At 34.6% G+C, this 22,546-nt stretch overlaps 1 protein-coding gene across 2 annotated transcripts in view; it reads left to right on the forward strand.

Annotated features, from left to right (window-relative positions):
- Positions 1-3,497: 3,497 nt before the first annotated feature.
- Positions 3,498-22,546, forward strand: part of CNTN5 (contactin 5) — a 1,309,320-nt gene continuing 1,290,271 nt past the window's right edge. For both annotated transcript variants that reach the window (XM_066360732.1, XM_066360733.1), the window contains exon 1: positions 3,498-3,758. The gene's annotated coding sequence lies outside the window, so the exon portion shown is untranslated. The remainder of the gene's footprint in view (positions 3,759-22,546) is intronic.

The following is a 22,546-nucleotide window of genomic DNA, read 5'->3' on the forward strand; positions in this document are numbered from 1 at the left end:
ATACCAGTTCATATCCAGAATGCAAGATTTTTATTTCCTTAATTATATTTCTAAGTACCTTCACAGCTACCATTCTTTTAGCCATAGAACAAAGAAGATTAAAACATCAAAACAGAAAATGCAAATGCTAAAATTTGCTCCAATAAACAAAGCAGGTGATCCAAGAAAGAAAAGATTAAACTTTATTTGAATTGAGCAGTGTTGTTTCCCTACATTTTATGGTAGAATTTGTTGGGATATAATAGTAGTTATGGTCTATTAACTAAAACCTAGAACTTTATGTGAATCAAATAAAAGGAGAGAAAAAGGAGGGCATGATTTAAAGAAAAAAGCTGTAACACAAATAAGACAAAAGTTTAAAAGCAACTCAATTGCTGCAGATGTGCTTCATCTGCTGGCTTGCCCACTGGGGACCAGGAGATAAAGAGATGAAGACATTTACACAAAGATGGTTAGACACCAAGATCAGATATGCAACTAGACAGCAAGGTCCAGGTGGTACCTAACCATAGCATGGAGAAAATGACCCACTAAACCACTTAACCCTCTTACAAACAGTATTTTTAATTCATTTAACATTTAAATTATATTTTAGGTAGACAATGAAATGTCACTAATATTCTGAAATAGAAACAACTGATCCTTTAATAATCAGTTTAGTTAGGTAAACAGGAAAATTTGAAGAAGTTTGTTTCTTCTTGGTAGACATCCTGCAAGAAAATTTTTTTCTGCTTCTTACTCTATGCACTGCTTTTTTTTTTTTTTTTTGTAATTTCAGATGTCCACATGCTTATACCTCGACCCTGTGTATATAATAGGATACAAAGATGTACATTATCCACAGACCCTTCACTTTCCAGACACAACAATTAAAAAATATGCAGCACAGAATAAACTCCATAATATAGAAATTCTGTATTTTCAGAAAGATGTAGAAGTCAGAAAGATTATTATCTTTCTATAATACATATATAGATGTTAATTTAGAAAATGTAGAATGTTAATATAAGATATATAATTGTATAATGTTATAAAATGGAATAAGTTATAAAATAAAAATATAGTCATTCATTCTGTATCTTGCAGAAATGTAGTCATGTAACCCAGTCACCCCCAAATTACAATTTGAAGCTAACATTTTAAACTTGAACTGACATAAATAGACTTTACTATTCAATTAACCAGATTCAACATTTCCTTTCACTCCAAGTAAACTTTCGGATAACCTCGAAAGGAAAAATCCTATTATGTCATCCACTTGTTGCAAAAATATGTTCATGTCAAATTATTGTGATGATATTGTCTGCTTTATAAAAAGTCAAAACATCATAAGCCTTTACATTCTTTTATTAAAAAGGAGAAATATTTAATCCATCTCTATCATTTGAAACATAAATTCCTTTGTTCAGGTTAATTGCAGTAGGGTCCTATGAATCATGTGGCTGGTAGTGCTTCCTTCTTAACATTAGCTACAGATCCTTAATGATAAACTTGTGCCACCATTTCTGACAAAATAGAAATGATTTTTTCTCTAAACCACTTTTCTGGCTTTATATCTCTAGTATTATCTATCGCTTTACCCTATGTCTTTATTTGACTGCCCTACCTTTTTTTTTTTTTTGATTTTTTAATTGAATATATTTTTATAAGCCTACTTAAATCCTTTCTGAAATGCCATTTAAAAGAAAATATATGAAATACATCAGAGAAAAAGGTAAATGTCAAAATTCTTAAGTCACGTACTGTGAAGGTATTTTAGGAAATGAAGCAAACTATAAACAAGCTCACCTTCTAAGTCCCCCATTAAGGCTGAATGTGCTCAATGATAATAAAGGTTTAAAGGCAAAATAATTGCACAATAGGAAAAATATGCTTTAAGCTCACAGACTTTGAGTCTGTTTTGTAATACATTTAAAGAGGTTTTAAAAGTCCTGGTGCTTCTCTCTGTGAACCAATAGCCTGACGCAGGAGTGCAGCCAGTGAAAGAGAGTAAAGGCCCAGAGAAGTCGAATCTCAGCAACAATCCCTCGGTTAACACATAAAGAAAATAATCTAATTACTGGAAAGCAGGGAACAAGAAAATGAAAAGTATGGAAGGGTAGAGAAGCATTAAATGTGAACACACACATTTGTCTCTGCTCTGAAACAAGAAATCAGCCTAGATCCTGAGGGTAGCCATTAAAGACTGGGTATTTGTATAACATGTGGATGAATGGGAAGAAGCCAAGAAACAGAAAAAAAGACTAATTTTAATGACTAGAAAAGCTGCAAGAGGAAGAACACAGAGCTGGTGACAGGAAAGCTTCCAGCTACAGGCTGCATGGCACTGTCCTCTCCCTGCCAATTAGAGCCAGTCTGACCCCATAGGGGGGATTAAGTGAGCGGAGGAATCAGCCTCCCTTGCAAGGCCAGGCTGGACTCACACACACGTGCAAAGCGAACATCAACCACAGCGGTGTGACCTGAGGCTTCGCTTAACAGTATCATTTATAGACTTACAGAAATAGAAAACAATATGTGGGATTTCTTTTCCCTAAAATACAGGTGCTGACCGCATTTTCTTTGGAAATGCACTGCAACGGACACGCAATAGGATGCATTTAACAAACACTCAATTAACATCAAGCGGATCAAGAGAAATCAGAGAATGACTGAGAGAGGAAAAGTAGAGGGGAGGACTAGCCGAACAATGGCACTAAAGCTGCCACACTGTGGATTTACTACCTGTGTTATTTTCCCAATTACATCCATTGTGATAGAAAAATTCAGGGACGGGGCTGCTGTCTGAGACGAAGCCAGCAATTTCCTCCGCTTATTTAGAACTGACACGGGTGGGGAGTAGGGAGAGGGGTTTAAGGGGAATAAAAACGGTCAGACAGCCTAACGGTCCGAAGGTAAAACTCGTGAAGTGCATGCACAAAGAGAAGTGCTTCCCAGTCAGGACCTGAGCAGATGCTCCAAAGTGAGAAAGTCCACTCCGGAGCCGCCCTGCGTGGACGCGGCGGCGGTGCGGGGAAAGCGACCGGCCCGGGAGTGAAGAGGGCGCGCAGCCCGCGAGGACCGGACGGACGCCAGCCCGAGCTCCCGGCCCTGTCTGCTCCGCCACCTCGGACGTGAAATTGGGGAGGCTGCCGGTCCAGGGGGGAGGGGGGAGGGGCGGCCCTCCGCGCCCGGCGCGCAGGGAAAATACCGGTTGACTGGTGAGAGGAGGCGAGAAACGTATAAAAAACCCTTCTGGAGGCAAAAAGACCTTTCAGCCTGGGGACATGCTAAATGAACCTTGTCGGCGAGAGGCAGTGAGGCGCTGGGCGCGGGCGCCGGCGACAGCGCGGGCGAGCGGGGAGGGGCGAGGGACGCTCCGGGAAGGACACAGCCAGTCAGCGCGCGGGGCGCGGGGCGCGCGGGCGCATTGGCGGAGGACGCGCGCGCCCCGAGCGCCCCAGCCCGCCGCGCTGCCGCACCTGCTCCCATATAACCAACTACCGAGTGCGGCAGCCTCAACTGCGCGAGGGCGGCCGCCAAAGTGCCATTAAAGCTCGGGGCGGAGAGGAGGCGTTACCTGGGTCCCCTCTCCCGGGCGAAGCCGGGCCGCCGGAGGACTCCTCGTGCATGATTAAGAACTCTGCAGTTCTCTTCGGCCCCAGCTGAGGAGGGACCCCCGGACCTGCTGCCCGAGAACTGCGCCGCCGGGCCGGAGGATGGGAGACGGGCACTGACAGAGTCGCCGAGGAAGGACAGGGGAGCCTGGCGTCTCAGTGGTAAGTGGCTGACATACATTCCTTTGCCGGCGACGGCTCTCTGTGACTGTGTACTTCATCTCCCAGGCGCTTACAATTTTTGACACGCTCGCTTTTGCATAGCCACCCTGTCTAGCCGTGTTGCCGGAATTTAAAAACTGTAAGATCATGCTGCTTCTTTTTTTAATGTGCCTTTTTTCTCTGCTGGGAATTTATGTCAGAAAAGTTGAAGCAAGAGTAAATATAACCTATTGGTGTATCTAATCATGCCATCCAGAATAAGAGTAAATAATTTCTACAACTAAACGGTAAGGTGATGAATGCCAGAATAGGGTAGGAATTTTTCTACAAAAGACACTAAATGTTCAGAAAACAGGATGCGTTCTCAGGTGCTGCATGTCTTATGATTGAACAGTGTGTTTGGGAGAATAGAGCCCAAATAAGCTGGGCATCTGGCGGTGCAATAACTTGTTAAAATTCAGCAGGGATGCTCTATAAGTGAAGTTCTACAAAGTTCGAGAGACTAAAACAACAGTATCTTGGATTATGCTGAGGTGTTTTCTGAATGTTGTGTAGGAATGCGATAGATTCTTTAAAAGAATGTGAAATTATATTCCAACATCCTTACTGAGTTTTACACTGAAAAGTGAGAGAGCATGTTAATTTGCAAGTACATGAATATGGCGTACAAAAAGCTGATAATTACAACCTCAAAAAATTTAAGTCTTTTCAACTAACTTTATTTAGGAAACCAGTAATCCACTAAATATTTTAGAATTATTTTATTTTTAAATTTTATAACCTCTTGAGCATGAAAAATACTATATTCATTGTGGTAATGTAAATGTGGGTTTGGAAGCAACAAACTTTTTAACTGTTGTATGTGAAATGCCTTATCTATATTCATCTACTTATTTTTTCAATTTAAAAGATAAAATCATTTATAGATGCTATGCTTTTACCTTAATTCTCAATTTTAACTGTGGAATTAAAGATGTAAGACGTAGATGTTGGATATGAACCTTAGAAAATACAGACAAGTAAGTAGTGGGTCAAATTTAAAAATTAGTGGAGGCATCCTTGAGTACTATTGACTTGCAACAGTACTACAAAAATATTTATGACTATCTTAGCAAGCCTAAAAGAGTTCATCATTATTAATATTGTGACCTTAAATATAAAATAATTAGTAATGATGATAATTTTTTCAGAGTGCTTCTTGTTGTCATAGTTAAAAAACTCAGAAATGTTTCTTTACATGTTTTCCTACTTCATACTCAAATTATTGTAAGTTCTGTGTAAGTTTGAGTCTCAGAGGTATATGTTTCCTTGAATAAAATAGGAAAACCAATATGACTATATAAGAACATGTCACATAAAAGAAATGAATAAAAAATAAAAGATATTACATACAAAGACCAACTAAGTCTAGGGAAGGAAACAAAGCACAAAATTAAAGTTAAAAATTAAAAAAAAGAGGAAATGTGACTTAAAAAAAAATCAAATTTGAAAAGTGTCTTAGCTGGAGTATGGTGAGATGATATAAAAGCATATTTGAAAACAGGAAATCAGTAAAATGTTTTTTGCAATATAAATGCCAAATGTGTTAGGTAGGGCTTGGTGGAACCTTTCAGTTGTTCATTTTTAAAACTTCGGAAACTAAAAAATGAGAATAACTTGATTTTAATTTCTCTTTGATTTTATTCACAACTGAATAGGAAGTTACAATTCTGTAAAGTTAGAAAAAAGGACATTACTCTGATAGATTAACTAAAAGCCAGGCTTTATAGTTAATGTTGAGGCACATGCATTCTAGGATGTATTTGGAATTAGATCTGAGAAGCTACAGTTGAGGGATTTTTAAAATGGATCACTGAAACACCCTCTTTCCTCAGGTGAGCAACACTTCAACTAAGAGGTGGTGTGACATCTTTATTAATTTTGGGAGATCAAGTAAACTCAAACCATGAACAAATTCATAAACTATGTTTATTTACGAATAATTAAAAATTAGTTGTGAAAGTATAGTTTAATTTTATGTGCTCAATTAAGGTTAAAAATGGGTCAGGTTTGACTAATATATACTTCTTTAAGTGTCTTTTTTTATACAGAAAACCTTTGCCACCTTTAGGGCAGAGTGTGGTTTTATGGCCAAACATATTTAGTGATTAGGAGCAGATGTTGGCAATAAAGGGTAGAGGGCTCTCCAGATGAAGGTACGGGGATGCTATGCTGGTCAAGTTAATACTGAGTTTGTCTTTTTCTAGATAGAAGAGAAGGTATGTTTATGGAAAAAAGAAAAGATGAAAACTTGCCTAGATGGCTGTAATAGTGTCAAGATAATTAGGCTGTATCTAAATTCTATTGGCTAAAACATAGTTTTAGAGTAGAGGTTAATGCCCCCCATCCATCAAGAAATAATTTAGGATTTATAAGGCCAAGATCTTCAAAATGTTGGATTTGCTGAATTTATCCTACCAGACATTTTTTGATTACTCATAGTCTTTGAATTGGTTGTCCCTTTTTAAATGAGTTCTTAAAAATTTACTAAGAGTTTGGAAATTTATTTCTCTTAAATAGGTCCATATAATTTGCTGTCTCAAATTCTGACTTCAGGAGCTCAAATTTATTCATCTCTTTCTATTACTGAAGATACAAACATTAAAGAGGTGTGTATTTCTGACAAGATATTTTGTAGATTAGTGTTATAAGATTGTGCTAATATGTTACATGAACTTCTTAGCACTTGGTAGCAGGAAAAAGGCTGGTCGGAAGTTCAAAGCAGTAGAATCTCTGCAGAGGTCTGTTTTGTGAGCGTTTGTGATCAATAACTCTACATTAGAGACTAGTACATTTTAAAAAATAATGAAGTATATAAAGCTCATTAACACTTAAGATTTAAGATTGAAAACTATTATGAACAGTATCCCATCTCCATACCTTTATCATTTCAATTAATTTCTTATTTTTTAAAATTTTTGATGTTCAAATGTATAATGCTTAGAAAGGTTAGAAAAATGGAGTAATATTGGTTTATATTTTTTTCCAAACACTTGAATAAATTTTTGGTTAATTATTTTTATTGAAATAAATAAAACAAATTGATAGTGCTTCATTGATAAAGTGGGTATGAAAGAAAATTTTAAATATTTTTATATATGTTTACTTTTTAGGAAAATATAGTTTTATAATTGAATTTTCATCAGGTATTTGGCAGTGTTAAATTATATCCTGTGAACTTGATATATGATATGTATTTAACTTTATCTTTTACCTGTGATAAATATGTACATAAGCTAAATATAGAGCATTTTCTTGCCTATCAAACCCTTAAGTTAAAACACAGGTCTTTAATTTCATATGCCAGAGTAGTACAAATTGTATTTTTGACAGTATAGCTGTCTTGATCATTAGTTCATAAGACTTAAAAACCAGCTAAAATATGGAAGCTATTCTTTAGTATAGGGAAATGGAAATAAAGTGGCTATAAAGTAATTTCAAAAAATAAATCATGCTGTCTTTTTTATGACAATAAAATAATCACTGAATCCACCATTTCTTAAACTAATGTAAAATATTGTGAAATTTATTTTTTGTAAGAAATTTTATAATGTACAATCATGTCCTTTTCTTATGTGTTTCTTAAACTGAAATTCCTTGTGACTACTGTGGTTTCTGTACAGTTCCAAAACTGTTTAATTAGATGCATTTGACAACACAGGGGCAAAATTTTTTGTTTGTTTATTTTCTCATTTCCTCAGTGGTCCCTTAGAAATTCGTAATTATCAAATAACTTGCTTCCTTATGGATACCACTTTTTAATTTATTTTCAACCAGTAGATTCTTTTAAAAGATCTGGCAGGAGATGAACATTTCTTCTTATGCTAGTCAAGGTTCCAAAGATTGCCTATTCTCACTTGTATAGCCTCCAAAAGTTGAGATCTTGATGGAAAGCAAGGTATTAACATATTTGGATGATCTTTTCACAAACATCTTTCCACAAACATTTAGTTTGTATCTTAACTCTAAAATATGGACCTGCATAAGGGTTAAAGTGAATCATATGAACATTATAAAAATTTTAAGTAATTGTGTGTATATCAGGCTAGGAGGAAGATGAAAGTATTACATTTATCTGTGATCAATCAACTCTTTTTTTGTGACTGTTGACTGGGGAAATATAGTTATATACATAATATTCTATGAGAGGGATAGGATTCTGCTCCTTAACATTTATATAGATGTTAAATGCCCGAGAAATAGAACATCTCATCTTCAGTTATTATGTAGTAGTAATTACACCATATGGAGTTTAGGAAGAGAAATTTTGCTGATCACTTATGTGATAAAAGATGGTTGAATTTTCTTACACTTGATAGTCATAATATTGGCACAAACATTCATTATGAGGCTAAAATACTAGGGGTTTTTAATTGAAAGAGATATTATAATAGAGTAATTGTAGTTATAATGTGTCTAGAGCTGCAGACAGATCTTAAATGTATTTTTACAAATATGTTACTAGTTGCCGGAGTTGTATTTATGAGATAACCAGTAGAGAAATGATATGTTTGGTGAAAAATTTACTTTTACATGTATAAAGTTTAATCTTTATTTTCTCAAATATTTAATTTTATATTTAAAAGCATGAAATAACTTTACAGAAACTAAACCAAACATAAAGATAACAGAGATTTTACATAAAAATATTATAAATCTTGCCCTGCCTGGTTAGCTCTGTCAGTTAAGAGCATAGTCCTGAAATGACAAGGTTGTGAGTTCAATCACCAGTCAGGGCACACACGGGAAGCAACCACTTAGTGTACCAATGAGTAGAGCAACAAATGAATGCTTCCCTTATCCCTCCCCTACTCTCTCCCTTCCTTGCTCTGTCTAAAAAAAAAAAAAAAAAAAAAAGCAAGCCCTGGCCAGGTGCTTGGTTGATTGGAGCAGCCTCCTGGAGCACAGAGGTTGCTGGTTCGATTCCCTGACCGGGTGCGCACAGAAGCAGCTATAGAAATTCCTGTCTCTCTCTCCCTTCCTCTTCCTACCGGCTAAATTATATATAAATCTTCTAGGTTCTTCCATTTTAGTTTTACATATAAACTTACTTTTCAGTGATGTAGTATTTGTTGAGATGCTATTACATTTCATAGTCTCTAAAATGACAGAATCAGATGAAATCCCTAGTGATGAACATCAGTATTAATTTGAAGGTACAGTGAGTTGCGGTATGAATTTGAAAAATATTTTTTGTTTTTAAGAATTAAATTTTTGTTTAATTGGGATTACATGATTATTAAATATAAAACTGTTTCCTGGGCACCAAAACAAATTTAAGTACTCGCAGATATTCCTGCAAACATTTTGAAAGGTCTCATAATTAATTTTAGATTTTGTATTTTGCCACATTTTGTTATTTGAAAACTTTTCTGTTCATGTTCTTTTATTAAAGATACAGAGTAGCTTAATTTAATCCCATCTTCAAAAGTTAATAAAAATATTGGTAAGAGATCACTAATTTTTCTAATTTTGTGAATAGTGGATAGTAGGAATTTCAAAAAACAATTTATAATAAAATTCGAATCTTTTAACTTCATAATTCAACTTCACATTCTTCTTTCAATGCCTTTACTCCAAAAAAAAAAATGTGTGAGCTCGTGAATGAGAGTTCCTTATGCCTAGATAACCATCTAATTAAAAATAAACACATATCTCAGGGGTTATTGACAATTATGAGGACATTTAGGGAAAAGTGACAGAATAATACCATTTAGTATTGAAAAGAGCTTACCCAGCTCATAGTGTTACATATTTATCATGATGAGTAATAAAGATACAGAAGCTAAGTGATATGTTCAACATTGCATTTAATGGAAAAGATGGAATTAGAACCCAGTTCTCTTAAATTTCTAGGTCAGAGCATTTCATAATTCATACCTCTTTTGCTATACAAATCTTAATTTTTTATATCTACTCAAATTAGGACCGAAGTATATGTAATTTTCTTGTTGCCGTTTCTTATCTGTAAAATACTGCCTTTTAAGATTAGAAAATTTAAAATCTGATTATAACTAAGTAATATAACTCAGAGAAAACAGCTACACTCATGTTCTGTTGTTAACCAAGACTGAATATCTAGATAACTTAATTGCTAGGTGTGAAAATTTTCACAATGAATTTAGCATGCACTTGCCAACTAAATCAAATAGAAGAAGGTGTTTGACAGTTTCAGATAATAAACCTGGGAACTTAAGTAGAAAAAGAAAAGCAGTCTTTTCCAGTGATTATTTATAAAAGACTTCCTTTTTTTGTTAATTTCTTTTCTGGATTGGCAGTGTTTTTTTTCTCAGTAATAATTTTTTAAAAAGTAAAGTTACTGATTTTTTTTTAGAGAGAGAAGGAAGAATGAAGAGAGAGAGAGATCAATTTGTTGTTCCACTTAGTTGTGCATTATTGGTTACTTGTGTATGTGCCCTGGCTGGAGATTGAACCTGCTACCTTGGCATATCAAGACAATGCTCTAACTAAATGACCCAACCAGGGCCTCCATAATAAATGTTTAATAGGAAGCTAAACGAAATAGATAACTAATGAGAAATATGGGTGAGAGAATATATAATATAACTAGTTTATGACCAATGGAGGAAATAAGCATGTAGGGTGAATGTAATTCAATGCAAAATGTTCAGTGATTGGGTTATATAAATATAAGGTGCACATTTTCAGTATTTCTCCTTTTAGAGACTGCTATTAGTTTCACCTGTTGAGTCTTTCCAGCTTGGACTTTTTCATTTCAGCATTGGTTCTGTAATTGCTTAATTTACTTCTTAGAGCTTAAGTTATTTTAAAGTAACTTTGGTTCCAAGATTTACCTAACTAATTTAAATGCTGTGTTTTTCTATGTCTCATTATAGCACTAACTTTAGTAAATTAAAGCCATCTAATCTCTGATGATACATCCAAATCTAAGATAAAATGAGTATGTCTTTGATGCTTTGAAAATATGCAGTTTTTATATGTTATAAATCAGCTTGATTTCTTTCAGTTATTAAGTATGGAATATTGATGGTGCTGGTGATACTTATTTCACAGGGGTGGGTTAACTGTGAAGCTAAGGAAGCTTTGCCTACATAGACCCTTCCAGACAGTAGTAGAATAGCAGCAGCAGAGCAGTAGTAAACATTATTTAGGTATTTATAATAGTATGTCAAATATAGGGAGGTGCTATGAATTAGGGGATTTAATATTTGAATTTTATGGTCTAGAGTTGACTCTACAACTTACTGTATAATTTTAGAAAAGGTAATATTTACTTTGAAAATTAAAATAATAATTGTCATGAAGTTGTAATATTATATAAGACAATAGTCTATGTTTCACTGTGAAAACATGACAGTATTACAAACATCCAAAAATTATGTCTGAAGAAAGTTTTGGTTTCACTCCGATTCCTTTTCTAACATACAGGTTTTAAACTGTCTAACAACATATTCTATTTTCATATTAGACACAATGCTGTCCTAATTGTGGCAGGTGATAATGAGATCCATAACCACGAGTATTTAAAGATTTTTCTTTGTATCTTACCTTTGATTCAAGTAAATTGCTTGAATAGGCATTTCTTACATGATTCACATTTAGCGTCCCAGGCGGTGGTGCAGTGCATCGGATTGGGATGCGGGGGACCCAGGTTTGAAACCCTGAGGTCGCCAACTTGAGCGCGGGCTCTTCGGGTTTGAGCAAAGCTCACCAGCTTAAACCCAAGGTTGCTGGCTTGAGCAAGGGGTCACTCGGTCTGCTGTAGACCCCCCCCCAGTCAAAGCACATATGAGAAAGCAATCAATGAACAACTGAGGTGCCGCAACAAAGAATTGATGTTTTTTTTCTCCCTTCCTGTCTGTCCCTGTCTGTCCCTCTCTCTGTCTCTCTCACTGTCACAAAAAAAAAAAAAAGATTCACATTTATAGTACTGTTGGAGATGCAAAGGAAGTAAGAGGTTTGATCTCTGATAGTGGAAAGGTGGAAATTGTTCAGCCAGGACACAGCATAATGAGAATCTTGAGAAATGTACAGTAAACATAATGATCATGACATGGGTCACTCATAGAGGACCTGAAATTGTCATTGTGGGGATGGATTTTACCCCAAACTGAGAGGCAATAGGACTTGAAAGAACTTTAAATTATGGATTGGCAAAGACTTTTTTACATTTGGTGGGAAGAAAAGCAGAATGAGATAGATGTGCAGAAAAAGTAGGAAAGTTAATTAATGTAAAGAAATAACTCTTTATTATGCAAAATGAGATTGTAAGATATATCAAATAAGGAGATGTAAAGAATTCTGGAAGATGTTTGACGAGCTAGAATTTTGTTAAAAAGAAAAGGATAATACTCAAGATTAGATGATTTTGAAGATGAGGCCCAGCCCCAGTTTTGCCCCTTACTCTTACTTGGAAAAGTCACTTCGCCAGTTTATTAATCTTTCCAGCAAGAGATTTCAAGTCAATAAACGTAAAGGATTTTTCTTTTCAAGTTTTGATGTACTGTAATTCAGTGGCTGTGTATGTTATGAGGTTTTGATGAAGAGGAAAGTGGAAAAGAACAGAATTGTAGGTGTTGACAGCTGAGTTTAGAATAAATTCCACTAAACAGAGATAACTTTCATGGCATATGGGGAGGCCATGGACAAAGCACAGACTTGTTACAAGTTTAATCCTGACTCGACAATTTCACTGTGCTTACCTGAGCAATGCTGTAACCTTTCTAAGCTTCCATTTCTTTTTCTCCAAAAGGATAACAATAAATACTACCTCACAGATTTTTGTGTTTGTGGATTTTTCTTGTTTGTTTTTGTAAGAAGGAAACACAATTGTGTAGATTCAGGAGTTAAAATAATTTCATATCTCTAGGTATAGCTGCATACAAAAAAATATTTTTATGCCTAAATTTAAGAAATATTTAAAGGCCCTAGCCGGTTGGCTCAGTGGTAGAGCGTCGGCCTGGCGTGCGTGGGACCCGGGTTCGATTCCCGGCCAGGGCACATAGGAGAAGCGCCCATTTGCTTCTCCACCCCCACCCCCCTCCTTCCTCTCTGTCTCTCTCTTCCCCTCCCGCAGCCAAGGCTCCATTGGAGCAAAGATGGCCCGGGCGCTGGGGATGGCTCCTTGGCCTCTGCCCCAGGCGCTAGAGTGGCTCTGGTTGCGGCAGAGCGACGCCCCGGAGGGGCAGAGAGTCGCCCCTGGTGGGCAGAGCGTCGCCCCTGGTGGGCGTGCCGGGTGGATCCCGGTCGGGCGCATGCGGAGTCTGTCTGACTGTCTCTCCCCGTTTCCAGCTTCAGAAAAAAAAAAAAAAAAAAGAAATATTTAAAGGCAGAAAATTAATTTTTTTAAATTTTATTTTTATTTATGTATTTTATTTTTTTTAATTTATTTTTTACAGAGACAGAGAGTGAGTCAGAGAGAGGGATAGACAAGGACAGACAGACAGGAATGGAGAGAGATGAGAAGCATCAATCATTAGTTTTTAATTGTGCGTTGCAACACCTTAGTTGTTCATTGATTGCTTTCTCATATGTGCCTTGACCATGGGCCTTCAGCAGCCTGAGTAACCCCTTGCTGGAGCCAGCGACCTTGGGCTCAAGCTGGTGGAATTTTGCTCAAACCAGATGAGCCCCCGCTCCAGCTGGAGACCTCGGGGTCTCAAACCTGGGTCTTCTGCATCCCAGTCCGACGCTCTATCCACTGTGCAACCGCCTGGTCAGGCCAGAAAATAAATTTGAATCCTATATAAATACATCTGGGTACAATCATTTCCATTTTCCAAATATGAGGAAAATCGTTTTTTGGGGGGATAACCTTGTACATTTGCTGTTAGATGATTTCTTTTCATGTTCTTAATTTTACTTGACTATATTTAAAGAAATTGCGTTTTTTGTTTAATTTTTTAGATTTTACTGTGTTTTGCTTTACCTGAAAAAAAGTCCTAATGCCCATTTGTAAAGTTGTTTAGAGTATAGATTTTTATTTTGGTGGGAGAGGAAGCTTTTTCAAATATTGTTTTTGAACTTGTGTGATTGCAAAATGGTATAGAATATATTCCTTTGAAAATAATTAGTTACCCCAATTATTTTCTTCTTTCACTGAAATTATATCTGTCTTTTAAATAATTTTGTTTCTCATGTTGCAAAATGGTATTTAATACTAATTTTAAGACAAATGGAAACTACAGTCTTTTAAATTGTGAATTGTTAGTACACTTCAGAGCAAAAATAAAAAGATTCATCTCAATTTAAAAACATTTTACAGTTAAGCTTTTCTATAAGTGATATTTAGATATATTGTTATTTTTTGGCTCATCTACTGTGATAATAAAAGTTATTTAAAAAGTAAATAAGTTTTATGAATAATATAGTAAATTATGTGCCACTTTAAATATATATATATATATGCTTTATATCTGTACAACCAGTCAATAACTTCCTCAGATAATTACTGATTATTTTACTATTATAGAATATATAACATAGTAGAAAGAAATTAAAGAAACAAATCTCAAAAACATAGTTGTTTTCAAAAGAGTATGATAATACTGTACTGGCTCCAGAGATCCTGGATACAGAGAAAAAGAGAAAGGTAGAGAAAACCACAAAGCAGACAGGAGAGGGAGCTGATAGAAAGCAATTTTAAACTGTTCAATGAGAAAGTAATTAAATAAGATTTCATTTCATGAGATACTTTAAAAAAATGCCTGGCCTTGATATTCTTCCTAAAACAAATTTTTATTTTAATCTTTTGTGCATGTATTTGTCTTATAACAGGCTTTAGATATAAATGCATAGTTAATTACTCAGGATTGTATATCAAAATACCATCTAGATGTCCTGTAGTTGTCTTGATAAATATTAATTTAGAAGAAAGAAATACCTAGTATTCTCATTCTTATTTTTATTATTTCTCTTCTTTAGATATTCTGCATGATCAGTTATCTCCCACATGTTAGAACTTTAAAAGATGTTTAAAAGTTAAGATAGCATATCTTGATTTATTTTCAAATCTACCTTTTCTAAACGTTAATCTCTGTTTGGTTAGTGTTTGTTCTTTTGCTAATATTTAAGCAAATGGTCTGAGATCAATATCTTTTTCATCAGAAGAAATTATTGTGTTTCTTTTTATCCTTTCATTTTAAAACATTAAGGTAATTTAAGTTTTTTCATGAGGGAAAAATAAAACTTAAATATAAATAGGTATAATACATCCTCTTATTAATCTTTTGTCCCAAGGTAAAAAAAAATACAGATACCTTTTTAAGGATTAATTTTAAAGGCATTGTTTTGGAGAGGAATGACTTTCTAGTAACAAAAGAGAACTGTAACTTTTTTCTTAACCCTTTATTGATACAGAGTGGAATGCTGTTTAAGAATGACTTCAAACACGATGCTGAAATACTTTGCATTGGATTACAAATGATCTGCTCTATTGTATGTGTTGTCAGCCTGAGGACCACTGATTAAGCAAGTCTGACAAGTCAGAATCTTGATTGAATAAACACTATCATCTCTTTTTTATTCTAACATTTTGAAATGATGATGAACTGTCTAAAAAGAATATAATAAAAGCTGACTCTCTGCCCTAAAATATCTTCTCGTCCTGCCCCTCGAAAGAGCCATGCAACAGGTTTTGTACTAGTTTCTTCCAACAGATGCTATTTTTTTTTTCTTAAAATAATTTTGGGTGTCTACATATCAATTCAAAAGGTATATAGTTTTTGAATACTATAGACTATTCATGATAAAGGTATATCAAAATTTATATAAATAATTCACTTAAAATTACCCATTTATTTTTATATGCAAATACATTTAAATATGAAATAAACATTCTTATATATTTATTTTTACATAAATGTGAGTTGTTATAGAAATAGAATTGCTAGGTCAGTGAGGATGTACATTTAAAATGTTGGATTTACTGCCAAAATGCCTTCCATAGGAATGGTTCCAATTAAAATTCCTACCAACAGCACATTAGAATGTCTATCTTTCTACATTCCAGCCAATACAGTGTATTAGCAACCTTCTTGTTGTATATATACCCAATGGAATAGATGAAAAAGTATCTTATATTTGTTTTAATTTAGACCTAATATTTTGAGCATTTTTAGATATTTATAAACTTTTTTTAACCTACTGTTTCTGCTTATCTTTAGTTTGAGTTCATCTTTTTCTTATTCCCTTTACATCTTTACTGAAAGCCTAGAAACAAATAGCAGCCGAAGTCAATTAAACATGCTTTGAGGCTTGCCAAAATTTCTAAGAAATAAAATGCACCTCTGGGAAAGTCAGAGATAGTTGTAGAATAACATTATCCTTTTTCCCCTTTCTCTGTATTAAAAAGATCCAGTGGAAGTATAACGAAGAAAAGGTAATTCTACTTGGGTAGAGCAGAGAAGACTTCACACAAGGAAACATCTCTGGATAAATGAGCCCTGTTACATTCAAACCAGCCTTACAAATCTCACTCACTCAACACTGGTTTAGGGCATCTTTCCCTGGAGTAGCATCTCCAGACTGTTTCTCTCTCTCTATTCATCAAAATGTCAGATGCCAAGTCATTCTCATGGAATAATCTTTCAAAGACTCAAGTCTAGTCATTCCATTTATTCCTTCCTTCCTCCCTTCCTCCCTTCCCTCCCTTCCCTCCTTTCCCTCCTTTCCTTCCTTCCCTTCCCTTCCCTTCCCTTCCCTTCTTTCTCTCTCTCTCTTTTCCTTCCTTCCTCCCTCCCTCCCTTCCTCCCTTCCTTCCTGCCTTTCTTTTCCTTCTCTCTCTCTTTCTCTCTCTCACTCTTCTTTCTCTCTCTTTCTTTCTCTCTCTCTCTCTTCTTTCTCTCTTTCTTTCTTTCTTTCTTTCTTTCTTTCTTTCTTTCTTTCTTTCTTTCTTTCTTTCTTTCTTTCTTTCTTTCTTTCTTTCTTTCTTTCTTTCTTTCTCTTCTCTCTCCCTTCCTTTCCTTTCCCTTCCCTTTCCCCTTCCCCTTCCCCTTCCCCTTCCCCTTCCCCTTCCCCTTCCCCTTCCCCTTCCCCTTTCCCTCCCTTTCCTTTCCTTTCCATGAGGCTCCTCTGTCTACCTAATGTATGCATTTTAGATTGAGCCACATCTCTTCAAAACCTGTCACTAATTTTCTCATCACTATACTTTCGCTGATATTATTTGTTCAGTCAAAAATGATGTTTCCAGCTATCTCTATGCAAAATGTAGGAGATCATAAGCTGCTATAAAGATAGAAACACATTTGATCATTTTATAAACTTCTGTGAATAACATAAAGAAGTCAAGTGTTTATTTAATTAAATTAGGCCTTTGCCCTAAGGCATAATGTTTTGAAGATGCCAGCATTGAGAAATACTGTATAAGAAATTGTTACCTTTAGTGTAGTGAAATTGGAAACCTCTCAGCAACTGTTCTTACTGTACCTCTACATAAATTTGCATTTGGTCCTTGACCTGATATCATCAATTATATTGAATATTTGTGTAAGTTCTATTTTTCTAATTGTAATGAAGAAACCAAACTTGTATGTCTTTGACTAATTTTTTATAACGTTTTTAATCTTTTTTAATTTTTTATTTAAATTTTAAGATCCTTTTACTTACTGAATATTGTTACATCTGCATTGCTCATTACAAAGTATGTAACATTTCTTGTTATATAAATATAGGCAGTAGACCAATACCTATTTTAACACTAATGAAATACAGGCAAATATTTTTCATTTTATACATCATTTACAAATGTGCAGCTGTTCCACCCAGTAAATGTTCTTAGCACAAAGATATCAAGGATATATATTATTTTAGTACTTGTTTTAAGATAATATTAGGGAATGTTTATAATGAAGATGATGTGTCATATGGTAGATTTGAATTTTACTATTGAATCATATCACAAATAGTACTAATTAAAATGTCCCATCTGTAACCTAAAGTATAAACTTAATTCTTAGTTCTAGTTGTTAAGTAATTCTGTTCCAATTCTACAAATTAGCAACTAGATAAAATGTCATCTTTTGCCCTGGCCAGATTACAGAGGTTGGTGATTCAATTCCTGGTTAGGGCAAAGACATGAAGAGATCAATGTTCCTCTCTCTCTCTAAAATCAGTAAAATAAACATTAAAATTTCTTTAAAATGTCATATTTTTTTTTATCAGATATCAAAGTTACAAGAAAAATAATTGAAAACTGAAAACGCATTTTAAGTACCTTTTTAATAATATAATATTTAAATTTTTTCTTTGATAACTTTCAGGGTCTAGTTTAAACTCAAGCAATTTTTTCCCCATTCTGGTGTATATTTTGACAATTAGATTAAAAAGTGATCCCATAAACTGAGTGTCATAACATCATAGACATATGAGCATTAAAACATATTAAATGTATCTTAGGAGAAAGAAGAATAAAAGGAAAATTCTGAAGAGGAGTTCTATCCTAATAGGCCTAAAGGTGCCTTTCAGCCTTTCAGATCATTAACTGTATTTAAGTCTAAGGCTAAGCTGTTACTTCCTTTATTCTCTATGCTTCTTTTTCCTTTATCTTAAGAATGATTCCTTGAACCAGTCAGCCTTTCAGATCATTAACTGTATTTAAGTCTAAGGCTATGCTGTTACTTCCTTTATTCTCTATGTTTCTTTTTCCTTTATCTTAAGAATGATTCCTTGAACCAGTTTCTGATGACACGAAAACCTGTGTCATCAACAGAAGTTGCTATTGAACTGCACAAAGGATCAACCCTCTTATTTTTTCCATCACTAGATAAACTCAGAAAAGCCAAACTGCTGTTATTTGTATTCTCTTTGCCTCAATAGAAAACACTAAGAGTAAATATCAAATCAGAGACTAAGACTTCTTTTTGAGGTCGAGAATAAATAGAGTTTACAGGTATCAGGCACAAATATACAGTAGCTGAAGTCACAAACGTTCCAGTGTGCACAGTTGAAATTACCTTCTCTTAAGATTTTACGAAAAGGTAGGCAGTTGAGGGAAGGGAGGAGCAAGTGTGTATAGTTAGTGCTAAGCACTTGATCCGACATCAGGAAAGACACCAATTGTATAAACTTACGTGTTCCTTGTGTTGAGAAATAGGTGGCTTGGAGGAACCAGCAGTACTCTTATCAAGCATTTAAAAGAAATATTTCCTTGTATACCAAAAGTTCTATAAAACAATTTCTGAATTTTTACATTTAAAATAGATGTCTAGCATCTCAGAATATTTAAAAAAACACACCACTCAAGTGAATTTTATATATCCATTTAAATTTGTTCAGTTTTTTGGGAATGCATTTTTTTAGGATGACAGGGGTAAAGGGGATTTATCTTCCATTTGGTTTTATAGTTCCATAGGCTGTAACATCTGTCTGATAAGAACAATCACCCAGCAGGTATTTGCTCAATATCAGATGAATGGAAAAGTGGATACTCTGGGCTCCTATTGCTGAAGTACCACTTAGAAGGGGAAAATTACTTGAAAAAAAGATACGAGATGATTAAATATAACACAAATATATGTAAATTTGACAGAAAATAAAATATTTATATAATTTATGCACTAGAACCAAAACCATTTTATTTGTTTCTATATTTACATTTTTTTAAAATTACCAATACTATGAAAATTCTCAAAGATGAGGGCATAGCTTAAATTATTAGTCTTGGTAAAAGCTCCTGTAGCCATTTTATCCTAAAAATAATTATATACTTTAAATACATTATATTATTATAGGAGATAAATATTTTTTCAGCCTGATTAATTTGCAAAATAGAAACACTTGATAATATTTGGTGCCATTATTTTAGGCTTTATATTTGCCAGTTGACTGCATTTCTTTCCATATAATTTGTTTTAAAATCCTGAGGCTATAAAAATCCAAAGGAAAAAAAAAGAAAAAAATATTAAGAGATTGTGCCAAAAAAAAGTAAAATAAAAGTAAAAAAATAAAATTCAATTCAGTATGCATTTATTTGTTGTTTACTATGTGTAGGGCAAGTTGACACTTGGATGACACAAATGTATTTTTATAAACAGCAGTATAACAAGTTTTCTTTGAACATTTTATGCAGAGATCAAAGTCTCACAGTATTCATTATTTAATGGTTTTACTGATGCGTATATAGCAATGTTGTGTATGATTTTTAACTACCTTTTTATGGCTAAAGAAGAAAGGGCTGTCACAAATCTGAAGTATTTATCATTAACATTTCTTTAGTAACAATTTCCATGCTCATTAGATATTTAAAAAAACAAAACTGCAAAATGTAATAAATGACATTTCAAATAACAACAACAAGCAATAACTAGCAATTTAGGAGATGATAAACCAACTCTATAAAGAAAAAGGAATGTGACTTTGTTTTAACTTGAACTATTCCCCTCAAATCTAGAGCTTTATTTCTCATTTCTTCAATGAAAACACAAAGATGAGTAAGACGTGAGCCCACCTGCCCTTGCGTGTTCAAAACCTTGCCTGTCAAACTTTTTAAAGTTTAGGTGTGGGACAGCTGTGTTAGACTTGCTTGCTGGGTATTGGCTGTAAGCACTTTCCCTAATTGGTGCGTGGATGTGTAGCAGCGCCTCGAGTGTATGGCTTATATAAGGCTAAGGGTGCTTGCGCTCCAGAGATTGGGGATTGCGATGTGTGGATTGCCTGACTGCCACTGTGAGGGGCCATTTTTCCTGTTTGTTTGCCTGAGGGGCGATTTCCCCTACCTGTGTGCTGTTGTGAGACTTTATTAAACAGAATAGCCCAACCCTTTCTGGCTCCACAGTTTTTCTGTCATCTTCTGGAATCCAATGTGAACCTGCCTTGCCTCGGCCACTGGCATTATACTATGTCACAGCTTGTTTTCATGAGCTTATAAACAAGTTAAACAACTGTTCTATTGCTCCTGTTCAAAAAATTGCAGCTTCTAAATATATTTTTCATACAATTATTTTCATTTTATGTGGTTGTGAAAACTTATTTGTAACTTTTTTGAAAGAGCACAATTTATGGAACATTTACATGATTTTTGGCAGTTATGTTGAAAGTACCATGGCTCTGGCCAGTTAGCTCATTCAGTTGCAGCATCGTCCCAAATGACAAGTTGGCAGGTCAGGTCACAGCCAGTGAGCAACCAGTGAATGCACAACAAAAGTTGAACGGCGAGTGAATGCTTCCATGCCTTCCCCCCCCCCTTCCTCTCTGTCTCTCTAAAAAATATCAATCTATCAATTAAGAAATATGTTTCTAACATATTTTAAAAATGTGTATTGAGAGTTAATTTTTAATGCCTTTTTATGATAAAAAGCCCAGTAAAATTGGAAACAATGTAAGCTGTTTGACAAACATAGATAACTGTAAAGCTTAAAATAATATCACAACCCTCCTATTTGAAGCATTTTGTTATATCTTTCTCTATTCCATGTGTTTCATCCTAATTTCACCGTCACTAAACTAAGTTTTAAAATGATAGTAAATAAGACTACTCTAGTGATGTCAGTTTACAAATAAAATTGAAGGTGACTCAAAACACTAAATTAATGGAGTGAATTTAAGATATATTCAAAAAAGGTTCCAGTAGTCCTATACAACCTAGGGCAGAGCAAGGGCATCTCAATCCAAAGGTGGTAGCATGAATTGTGCTGGTGCTACCATGTTAAGATATCAATTATTACAAAGAAAAAAGAAGCATGTCAGCAATTTTAAACAAAATCAATATAAAAATGATTTTATTTTTTAGGTTTTTCTCTATTTTCAGGGATTACTCCATATAAGTAGTCACAAAATAAAAAATCTTTCTCAGAATCTTTAAATATTTTCACATTAATTAGTTATGAAATAAATTACAGGGTAAGAAGCAAATGTAAATTAATTGTTCATATTGTTTTCACTATTTGTGTTTGTATAGGCTTCTAAGTTCTAGTGCATCATGTGTACCTTACAGTTTGTAGTAAGAGATTACATCATTCTGCAGGTTTATTTTGGCAGAGCCAGTTTCTTATTAATTGGTGGTACACCATAAAGGTCTGTATCATTTAGAAAAGAAACTCAAGAGGAATTTATAATGACATAGCACTACCACTGTGGCATTACTTACATCCTAAATCCACATCTGAGGCGAAGATGATTTCTAGACTGCTGAACTTTACCAGAAGTGGTTCACCTTTACATTTCCCTCAGAATACTTTCATTATACAAAACTGGCCTAAAAACTTAGAAGTATGTGCTTGAAGACACAGCCAATTATATGTCAATTCAGGATAACTATAATTTTGCTACTGCTTCTGCTGATGGCTCCATCTATCATCTGTTCCCTTTCTGGGATTTTGGAAACTGTGATAGGATGTGTCATGAGGACTCAGTGCAGTAGAACCTATTGGTTAACAATAGTCATCACAGAACTGAATCACCTGGGTTTCCAAATTTAGTAATTCTACCTGAACAGGTTATATTCTCTGTGCCTCATTTTCCTCATCTGTAATGGCTGAGTTACTTAGTAAATTGAAGGTGGCCTGCTCAGTTAATGTAACTTTAGCAATTGATTTAACTGTATTTGCATCTTCACCTGAGCTTCAGAGAGGAGTAAAACAGAGAAATGAAGGCATGAGGTGTCAGATTTTGACAGAAATTCTCTTGCTGTTCTTTGAAATACGACTTAAATGAACATATTCTCTTGTACTGACTGTAGTTCCTGGTTAACCGGATTCCTTCATGGGCCAGTTCCTTCAGAAGTATATAAAAATGTATTTATCATTGCAGAATGAAAACCTACATGAAGCACA

This window comes from Saccopteryx leptura, chromosome 1, assembly GCF_036850995.1.
Source record: "Saccopteryx leptura isolate mSacLep1 chromosome 1, mSacLep1_pri_phased_curated, whole genome shotgun sequence".
NCBI lineage: Eukaryota > Metazoa > Chordata > Mammalia > Chiroptera > Emballonuridae > Saccopteryx > Saccopteryx leptura.